Genomic DNA, 11,013 nt, shown 5'->3' with positions numbered 1-11,013 from the left:
CATCAGATCGTTAGAAATGGCCATATACTCCGTCTCTTTACTAACCTTTCTACATCCCAAACAGTTTTACAACTTGGCTTCAGCTGCAGGGTAGCCAGCTTTTAAAGGAATTAGATCCTTTTCCCAGAATCTCCATTAAACAGAACTTAACACAGCTTTAAGAGAAAGAGATATAAAGTGATTTTCTCCAATCTCTACCCATTTTTCCGAGTGCACTTTTATCTTACACTTTTATATTATTTTCTTATAGAACCAATCTATTTGTTTAGAATCGTACTATGAGGTGTTCAATATTTACTTTCCCATCCTTTCAACATTTTTTTCTCAGCTAAAGTAAAATACATATATTGAGAATTCCTGGGATGGCTGTTATCTCCTCTAACCACGAGGCAGGAAACCAACTGAAGAAAAAAAAATCACTGGGAAATCTCACATTGTCCTGATTACCTCTGGACGAGAAAGAGGGAAGTTACTTGGGAGGTCATTTGTCATAAGCCAACAGGGTTTTGAAGGGGGCATGTCGAGATGAAGCCCATGACACCAGAATAGGATGGGGGTTCCATCCATACCCCAGGCTCCTGGGTCTGTATCAGTTTCTTTTTCTTTTTCTTTCTTTCTTTTTTTTTCTTTTCTTTTTTTTTTTTTTTTGAGACAGTCTTGCTCTTGTTGCCCAGGCTGGAGTGCAATGGTGCAATCTCAGCTTGGCTCACTGCAACCTCTACCTCCCGGGTTCAAGCAATTCCCTGCCTCAGCCTACAGGTGAGGAATTACAGGTGCCCACCAACACACCCGGCTATTTTTCATATTTTTAGTAGAGATGGGGTTTCACCATGTTGGCCAGGCTGGTCTTGAACTCCTGACCTCATGATCCACCTGCCTCAGCCTCCCAAAGTCCTGGGATTACAGGTGTCAGCCACCGCACCCAGCTCTTTTCTTTTTGAGACAGAGTCTTACTCTGTCACCCAGGCTGGAGGGCAGTGGCACAATCTCGGTTCACTGCAACCTCTGCCTCTGGGGTTCAAGCAATTATCATGCCTCAGCCTCCTGAGTAGCTGGAATTACAGGCACATGCCATGTAATTTTTGTATTTTTAGTAGAGATGGGATTTCATCACTTTGGCCAGGCTGGTCCCGAACTCCTGACCTCAAGTGATCTGCCTGCCTCAGCCTCCCAAAGTGCTGGGATTACAGGTATGAGCCACCATGCCTGGCCTACATCAGTTTCTTAAAGGAGTGCCTCTGGCCAATGGTGAGGCCGCCCTCCTGGCCTCATGGTCATCAGCAGACATCTAGATAAGGTCCAAGGTTGTAGTGAGCATCTTGCAGATGGTGAGCTGCTCAGATCATGCCCACTTTGGTGTATTCGGGACTCTTAGCTATTCCCAAAGCACCCCCTATCAGGCCAGATAAAGGTGCCTCTGGCTAGGAGCCCCCAGAACTGCAGTTCACACAGGCGCCTAGAGAACTTTCTGAGGGACACCGAGCAACCCACCCCTGGACAGCTCTGCTGTCCAGAATCTTCCCCATGAGGGTGCACAGTCTGCTGCCTCTGGGAAGGAACAGCATCTAATCTTCTTTTGGAGGTCGTGCTGGCTAGGATGTTGTCTGGCCCATGATCACTAGAAATGTTAGCTTCTAAGAGACCAAGCTCAGGACCCCCCTGCTGTCTGCTGTAACTTACTATCTACAACATTCAAGCTTGACCCCAGAAAGTCCTCTTTTGTCAGAAAACCAAATACCACATACTCTCATTTGTAAGTCGGAGTGAAATGATGAGAACTCATGAACACAAAGAAGAGAACAACAGGCCAGGTGCGGGCTCACGCCTGTAATGCCAGCACTTTGGGAGGCCGAGGCGGGTGAATGACCTGAGGTCAGGAGTTCAAGACCAGCCTGGCCAACATGGCAAAATCCCATCTCTACAAAAATACAAGAATTAGCTGGATGTGGTGTTGCGTGCCTGTAATCCCCACTACTCGGGAGGCTGAGGCAAGAGAATTGCTTGAAACTGGGAGGCAGAGGTTGCAGTGAGCAGAGATGGAGTTGCCACTGCACTCCAGCCTGGGTAACAGAGCAAGACTCTGTCTCAAATAAATAAATAAACAAATCAATAGCCCAGTCGCAGGTATTTCTTTATATCAATGCAAGAACAGCCTAATACGTAGGGGTTAGGACTTGAATATATCTTTGTGGGGGCATAATCCAACCTGCTGCAGATTCCCATGTGAGTTCTTCCTTAATGACATCCTCCTCTCTCCCCAAAGAGGGGACCACTTGGGTTACTTTTGTGTTCATCATTTTCTTACATTTGAAATCCGTTTTTTTGTTTGTTTTGTTTTTTAATCACCTGACTATATACACCTAACCAAACAATGCTGAGTTTTCACAAGCTGGGTAAGAACAACAAGGCCAGTTAAATAAGGTCAGAGTCTCATTGCCACTTCAAGAAGAAGGCTTCCAGGATGAGATATTCCAATGGGGTCTCAGGTCATGAAATGGCTTCAGCTTCCCTGAGCGTGTTCAGAGCCCCTTCTGAGAAAGACAGGGGGTACACCAAGTCTTGGGAAACCCAGGGCTCACTTGGATTAGGGCACCTATGTAGGCAAGACATTGGGCCCACCAAAGGGAGAGGGCTGGGTAAGGGCACTGCATTTGTTCACGTGGTTTGGGTCGGCAGCCTCCAAGATGGTCCCCAGGGCTCCCCGCTTCTCAACTTCACCCCACCTTCAGAGGTCCCTAGTTCTGCCTGTTCCTGTACCTCTTGAGGATTCAGCAGGGTAAATGACATTGGTTCTTTGCTCCTCCCACTGGCCAACTATGACTCAGTTTCCTAGGTCTGCATTTTCACCCTCCTTATGGGTTTGCACATTAACTTTTAAATCTCTTTGCTATAGTTTTAGTGGGATTTCATTAAGATTAAGTTAGATGGGCCGGGCACAGTGGCTCACACTTATAATCCCAGCATTTTCGGAGGCCGAGGTGGGTGGATCACTTGAGGTCAGGAGTTCAAGACAAACCCAAACAACATGGTTAAACCCAGTCTCTACTAAAAATACAAAAATTAGCTGGATGCAGTGGCACACACCTGTGGTCCCAGTTACTGGAAGGCTGAGGCCGGATAATTGCTTGAACCTGGGAGGCGGAGCTTGCAGTGAGCCGAAGCAGGTGGTCCATGGGGATGATCCAGCTGGTGGGGCCAACCAAGAAGGGAAAGCCGAGGCCCAGGTGGACACGGGGCCTTGAGGTGGGGTCTGGCTGCAGGGCCCAGCTCTGGGTCAGCAGAAGACTATCCGAGGTTTTGCCTAAGAGTCACAGACTCTCATCCAGTAGCATCATTAGAGCCGAAGCAGCACCTTCTGCCTGCCGGGCGCCCTTCTGAGCTCTTCACGTGCATGAACTCAATGAATTCTCCCAGAAAACCTATGAGATCAGAACTGATAAGTCCCATTTTATGGATGGAGAAACAGAAGCAAAACCAGGAGTTCTCCCTTGGCGCCATCTGTGGTGGGAATGAAGGTCATTCTCAGCAATCAGACCATCAGCATTCCAGAAAGCTTCAGCCTCACTAGGAAGGGACAGACAGGGATTGGGGAGGGTCCCAGAAGAACCCTGTGGAGGGATTGCATCACATCAATGCTGAACTCAGTCTCCTTGGAAAGGAAAGGAGGAGGCTCCAGGCTGACAAATGGTGGAGATAGGAAGGAACTGGCGACACTGCCTGTGGTCAGGGTGCTCCCGTGGGCTTCCGATATATCATCAGGGTTTGCATGAGACCAGGCATTGCTTTTTCAACATCTTAAACCCAGAAAGATGAGTGATCAGTTAATTCTTGAAGGAAACAACATTAAGCAATGTTATCAAATTCAGGTTGCCACTTTGATTCCACAGGTCACAACAAGGACAGCAAGAAAGTTTTGGATGGTATCTAAATCTCCATAGAAAGAAAAGTTCAGTAGGCTGATGAAGATCTGAGTTGACCAGCTATGGAAACAAGACGGCAGGTGATTCTTATGTAATAGTTTCAAGATGCCATAACAGCCCTCTATTAAAGATAAAAGCAGTACATGCAGGTGAAATTACCTGTTCAAGGTAACACAGCAAGTATGTGGCAGAGCTCCATCCAAATCCACAAAGTCAGGCTCTGAAATTGGCACCCTCACCACTGTACAACCACCACTACAGTGGTTCGCCTTTGGGTGGCAAATTAGACAGGTGGCTGGGGACCTGAGGGAGCCCAGAGCCCAGCTGGGATCCATTATGGTTTGCAATCATCCAGCTGTGTGAGGTGGGGCTCGGCAGCCAGTGAGGTGGACTGTGGGCCTCGAGCTCAGCCCCAGAGAAGGGGCCTGGTCAGGGCCAGGCAGGGGTCAGGGACCAGCTGCAGTCCCAGCAAAGGGCACGTGGGCCTCCTGTGCTCAGAGCTATTGCTCAGTTTATGTGCTGGGGCCCTGATGGCCTGACCTGAGAGGCAGGAGTGCTGTGTCCTCAGGGCTATGATGTGGGCACTGAGTTAGATGGCAGTAGACACAGCAAGGGTGACCTGGTTGGCACCTGCCTTCTGGATTGAGAAGGGTGACTTCTTGGCAAGGACTCGTGGTTAGTGAAGATCAAGGAGCAAAGGGCAGACGTGCAGGCAAGAGCACCAGTGGTCTCAGGACAGGGAAGGAAAGGGCATGCCACATGTATGGGCATCGACAGTGGTCCCAGCCCCGGCATGGCGCCACTCCTCACGGGGTCAGCCATGCTCCCGCCTCGGGACCTTTGTCCTTGCTCTGCCTCAGCCTAGACCCCTCTCCTCAGATACCCCCACGACTCATTTCCTCACTCCTCTCAGGCCTGTGCTCAAAGGCCACCTTATCATAGAGGACTTCCCTTCAGAGACCTTCCCCACCACTTACCAACCCCTTCCCATGGAGAGGTTTCCCAGGGGTACTGCAGCAACCTCTTCTGTCCCACACGTTCTTTCTCCAGCCCCTGACTCCAGGAACCTTATGACTGCTTGGACCAACAGAATATGGCGCTAGTTCCAAACACAGCCCTCAACCAGCCTGACAGCCTCTGCTTCCTGCTTCTTGGAACACTCTTCTTCTTCTTTTTTTTTTGAGACGGCATTTCGCTCTTGTTTCCCAGGCTGGAGTGCAATGGTGCAATCTCGGCTCACCGCAACTTCCACCTCCAGGGTTCAAGCAATTCTCCTGCCTCAGCCTCCTGAGTAGCTGAGACTATAGGTGTCTGCCACCACCCCCAGCTAATTTTTTGTATTTTTAGTAGAGACAAGGTTTCACCATGTTAGCCAGGATGGTCTCGATCTCCTGACCTCGTGATCTACCTGCCTCGGCCTCCCAAAGTGCTGGGATTACAGGTGTGAGCCACCGTGCCCAGCCAACACTCTCCTCTTGAAGAGCTCCTTCCAGATCCCAGATGGCATGTTGAGAAGCCCAGGCCACATGGAGAGGCCACAAGGAGGTGTCCAGATTGACAGCCCAGCTTGGCTCCCAGCTGACAGTCCACTTCTGCAGTCCACGGAGTGAGCTACTTGGATGTCCAGCCAGCATGTTCCTCAGATGGCTCAAGGCCTGGCCAGCATCTGATGGCAACCACATGCAAAACACCAAGAGATCCACCCTGCTGAGCCCAGTCAACCAAAGAGCCATTAGAGATGAAACTGACTTGTCGTTCTAGGCCACTAAGTTTCAGGGTGGTATGTTTCGCAGCAACAGTTAACTGGTACATTTACTTGTTTAATTAACTTTTCATAGCACTTATCATCACCTGACATTAGATTATAAGATATTTGTTTCTTGTCTCTTTCCCTCTCTTGGTTTTGCTTACTGCTAGACTCTTGTTGCCAGGCTGGAGTGCAGTGGCACCATCTAGGTTCACTGCAACCTCTGCCTCCCAGGTTCAAGCGATTCTCCTGCCTCCACCTCCTAAATAGCTGGGATTACAGGCATGCACGAGCTAATTTTGTATTTTTAGTAGAGACAGGGTTTCTCCATGTTGGTCAGGCTGGTCTCGAACTCCCACCCTCAGGTGATCCACCTGCCTCGGCCTTCCAAAGTGCTGGGATTACAGGTGTGAGCCACTGCGCCCAGCCACTGCTAAGCTCTGCACTGAGAGCAGTACCTGGCACATAGAAAGCCCTCAATACATATTCTCTGAATGGATGAATAAATCCAAAGACATCTGATGAAAAATCTTCATGCAGTCGTCAATGTGATTTCATTTGTTCCTGATAGGCCTAACGCTGGTTTGTTTCTGAGCACAGGCTGGGTGTCAGATTTGGTTGGATTTATTCATTAGCAACCATTTACTGAGTTTCTACTATGTGGTAGGTCCTAGAGATAAATCAGTGAACAAAAGCAAAAATCCCTGCCCTCATTCGAGTGAAGGAGGCAGGCAATAAACAAAAGACATAAGTAAAATTACTTGGTATATTGGAAGGGGAAAGGTTGCAAAGAAAAAAAATCCGATGGCTGGGCGCGGTGGCTCATGCCTGTAATCCTAGCACTTTGGGAGGTGAGGCAGGCAGATCACCTGAGTCCAGGAATTTGAGACCAGCCTGGCCAACATGGTGAAACCCCATTTCTACTAAAAATACAGGCCAGGCACAGTGGCTCATGCCTGTAATCCTAGCACTTTGGGAGGCCGAGCTGGGTGGATTACCTTAGGTCAGGAGTTTGAGACCAGAATGTGACCAACATGGAGAAACCCTGTCTCTACTAAAAATACAAAAAATTAGCTTGGCATAGTGGTGTATACCTGTAATCCCAGCTACTTGGGAGGCTGAGGCAGGAGAATCACTTGAACCTGGGAGGAAGAGGTTGCAGTGAGCTGAGTCGTGCCATTGCACTCCAGCCTGGACAACAAGAGCAAAACTTAGCCTCAAAAAAATAAAAAATAAAAACACACAAAAAAAGTATCCGGGTGTGGTGGTACAGGCCTGTAATCCCAGCTACTCGAGAGGCTGAGGCTGGAGAATCACTTGATCCTGGGAGGCGGAGGTTTGCAGAGAGCCAAGATCGTGCCACTGCACTCCAACCCAGGCAAGAAAAGCAAAACTCCATTAAAACACACACACACATCCATATCCACACACACACACACACACACAGAAAAAAATCCAAACACACAGATACAGAAACAAGAAAAGAAAAAAAAGCCGCAAAGAGGGATAGAGAGTGCTAGGGAGACTGAAATTTGAATAAGGTGGCCAGGTGTATAAGTTCACAAGAGCTGCTATGACAAAATGCAACAGACTGACTTAAAGCAAAAGAGATGTGCTGTCTTACAGTTCTGGAGGCCAGAGATCCAAGATCAAGGTGTCAGCAGGTTGAGTCCCTGTGCAGCTATGAGGGAGAATCCATTCCAGGCCTCGCCCAAGCTGCTTGTGGTTGCTGGAAATCTTTGGGATTCCTTGGCTTGTAGAAAAAAAGCAGAGCAGCTTATTTTCTCCACCTTCATCTTCACATAGTGTTCTTGCTGTGTGCCTGACTCTGTGTCCAAATTTCCCCTTTTTATAAGGACACCAGTCATACTGGATCGGCGCCTCCCTACTCCAGTATGACCACATCTACATTTGGTTATCTGCAAAGATCCTACTTCCAAATAAAGTCACATTTGTCAGTAGGAGGGGTTAGGACTTCAACATCTTTTGGGGAAGACACAATTCAACACGCGACTCCAGGGAAGCCCTCACTGAACGGGGGCTGTGGAGCCAGGGCTTGAAGCTGCTGTTGAGCCAGCGAGCTATGAGAAAGTGGGAGTGAGTGTCCAAGCAGTGGGAACAGCAAATTCAAAAGTCCCGAGGTGGATTTGGTCAGGTGCTTTCCAGGAACCACAAGAAGGCCAGTGTGGGCCAGGCACGGTGGCTCACGCCTGTAATCCCAGCACTTGGGGAGGTCATGAGGCAGATCACCTGCGGTCATGAGTTTGAGACCGGTCTGGCCAACATGGTGAAATCCCATCTCTACTAAAAATACGAAAATTAGCCCGTTGCGGTGACGTGCGCCTGTAATCCCAGCTACTTGGGAGGCTGAGGCAGGAGAATTGCTTGAACCCGGGAGGCGAAAGTTGCAGTGAGCCAAGATTGCACCATTGCACTCCAGCCTGGAGCCTAGCAAAAAGAAAGGCCAGTGGAGTTGGGTAGAAGGAATGAGGGAGGCAGAGAGAGGAGATGAAGTAAAAAGGAAACCCGGGGCAGATCAGGAAGGGTCCTGAAGGGCTCAAAAGGAATTTTCAGGCTTTGGAATAAGAACTTGCCAAAATCCACCACCTCCTCTGTGCCTAGAAGAGCTTCTCTTGTTCCTTCTCTACTGCCTCTGCACCTGGCCCCAGGCGGTGCATGACAGGCACTCGGGGAACACCAGGGGAGTGAAGGAGCATCCCAAGGTCTTGGGGACAGGTCAGAGCCCTCTTCCTCACCCTTCCTGAGACTCCTCTCTGTATCCACAGCCGCCTGGCCAGCCTCTCCTCTGGTTGCTCCAAGTCTGCAAGCAACTTCGTTAAACTGACACTTCATTCTCTCTCTGGCTGCCATACAGTCTCCAACTTAATTGTGTCTCGCACACTGCTCTGCCCAATATTGGTTATAACCTGAAACTCAGCCGACTCCAAGGCCCCCCATTCCTATGTGTGCAGAGTGGCCCAAAGAAGCCCCATATGGTCTCTTGCTCTTGGGACCTGGGATCCCGTGACGCCGTGGTTCATAGAGACACCTCACACTGCAGCCCTCCTCTGATCCTGCAATAACCTACTTTCATAATCATAGAAAGTGCTTATGATATACTGACACCGTAAATGAAGAAGGATGTAAAACCGCCCATTCAATGTGTTTCCCATTTCCCTAAAAATTATTTGGGGCTGGAAATAAGAGGGAGGAAATACACCAAAATCTTAACAGTTTCCCCACTGACCTTGGTGGTGTTTTTGTTTGTTTGTTTTTTTCTTTGAGACAGAGCTCACCCTATCACCCAGGCTGGAGTGCAGTGGTGCGATTTCAGCTTACTGCAACCTACGCCTTCCAGGTTCAAGCGATTCTCCTCCTTAGCACCCTGAGTACTCGAGACTACAGGCATGTGCCACCACACCCAGCTAATTTTTTGTATTTTTAGTAGAGATGGGGTTTTACTGTGTTAGCCAGGCTGGTCTCGATCTCATGACCTCGTGATCCTCCCACCTTGGCCTTCCAAAGTCCTGGGATTACAGGCGTGAGCCACTGTGCCCAGCCTAGTGGTAGTATTTTTATTAATATACTTTAAGCTTTCCTTTTGCTTTTTAAACTGTGACAATAAAAAGCCATTTTCAGAATGCGCTTATGAACTATTATGCCTAGCTTGAATGCAGTGAAATAGTGGAAATCCCTTGAGGTGATAATGTAGGTGGGTTCAACACTGGACACTTGAAAATTCAGGCTTTATTCATGTTGCAAAAGAACTTCTCTGCATTGCTTTCTAAAATTTCATTCATGGGCACTGATTTAGGATCCCAGTTACTGCAAAAGTCAAGACCACCTGGAACAAAATTGCTTTTGCTAGATGCTCCACACCCTGTCCCTACCCCGACTCAACAGGACTTCAGTTATAACCTTTTTTGATGAGTAGTGAGATTTATCACCCATTCCAAAGAAGTGTGTATGTGTGTGTATGCGTGTGTGTGTGTATGTGTGTGTGTATGTGTTGTATATCTATACAGAGAACACACACACACATGCTATTGGTTCTGTTTTTCTGGAGCACCCTGAACTAATGCGCTAGTTCCTAGGGGAACACTCCCTGCAGAGGGGTGTTCATGCCGAGACTGGCCATTTCTCAGGGACATCCCGGAAAGAGCCTTCCAAGGGCTGAGAGGCAGTGCAGTGTGGTGACCAACAGCAGGCTGGGACCAGACTGCCTAGGTTGGAATCCCAATTTTGCCACTTACCTTTTTTATTTTATTTTATTTTATTTTTGAGACAGAGTCTCACTCTGTTGCCCAGGCTAGAGTGCACTGGCACGATCCTGGCTCACCGCAACCTCTGCCACCTGGGTTCAAGCAATTCTCCTGCCTCAGCCTCCCACGTAGCTGGGATTACAGGTGCTCACCACCATGCCTGGCTAATTTTTGTATTTTTAGTAGAGGCAGGGTTTCACCATGTTGGCCAGGCTGGTCTCAAACCTCTGAGCTCATGTGATATGTCTGCTTTGGCCTCCAAAAGTGCTAGGATTACAGGCATGAGCCACTGCACCTGGCCCGCCACTTACTTTTTTTCTTTTTAGACAGGGTCTCGCTCTGTCGCCCAGGCTGGAGTGCAGTAGCTCAATCTTGGTTCAGTACAACCTCCTCCTCCCAGGTTCAAGCAACTCTCGTGCCTCAGCTTCCCAAGTAACTGGGACCACACACACCCGCCACCATGCCCAGTAATTTTTGTATTCTTTGTAGAGATGGGGTTTTACCATGTTGGCCAGGCTGGTCTCAAACTCCTGACCTCAAGTGATCCACTGCCCTTGGCCTCCCAAAGTGCTGGATTACAGGCATGAGCCACTGCGCCCAGCCCCAACCACTTGTGGTGGGCAGTATCATGGCCTGCCCAGAGATTCCCACATTTGAATTCCTGGAACCTGGAAATACACAACCTTTCCCAATAAATGGATGAAATTTGCAGATGGAGTTATGCTGGGTCCACAACTTCACTAGCAAGAGCCTAACAGGGAAGTGGGATACCATTAACAACACGTGCTCTAGACACCAAAGAGGGATGGCCAAGAAGGAAAAGACCCCCAGGTGGGGCAGGGCAGGGCAGATGCTGAAGAAGGACACAATTCCTAATCCCATCCTTACTCCACCAGGACAGACAGGAAAATGGACAAAACTCTTAGAGGTCCCATGGGGAGCTCCCAGTCCTGGGGCAGACGGGAGTGAAGCTGCAGCTCAGCCCATGGGTGCCCTCCAAAGAACCCCAACCCCCACCCCCACGCCACAGGCCCTATCCCAGAACCAGGTGCTGAATGACAGGAACAGCTGTAGCCCTTGTCCT

The 11,013-nt window shown here is 49.1% G+C and overlaps 1 long non-coding RNA gene across 1 annotated transcript; it reads right to left on the bottom strand.

The window, feature by feature from the left end:
- Nucleotides 1-593: 593 nt before the first annotated feature.
- LOC141580030 (uncharacterized) lies at nt 594-10,048 on the bottom strand. Its single transcript, XR_012512010.1, has 2 exons — nt 7,292-10,048; nt 594-3,980 (listed from the first exon to the last, which is right to left on the bottom strand). It is a non-coding gene; the product is annotated as an uncharacterized LOC141580030 (long non-coding RNA).
- Between the last annotated feature and the right edge of the window lie 965 nt (nt 10,049-11,013).

The sequence above is a fragment of the Saimiri boliviensis genome, chromosome 10 (genome assembly GCF_048565385.1).
Source record: "Saimiri boliviensis isolate mSaiBol1 chromosome 10, mSaiBol1.pri, whole genome shotgun sequence".
Taxonomy (NCBI): Eukaryota; Metazoa; Chordata; class Mammalia; order Primates; family Cebidae; genus Saimiri; species Saimiri boliviensis.
This window is presented reverse-complemented; position numbering and strand designations above follow the sequence as displayed.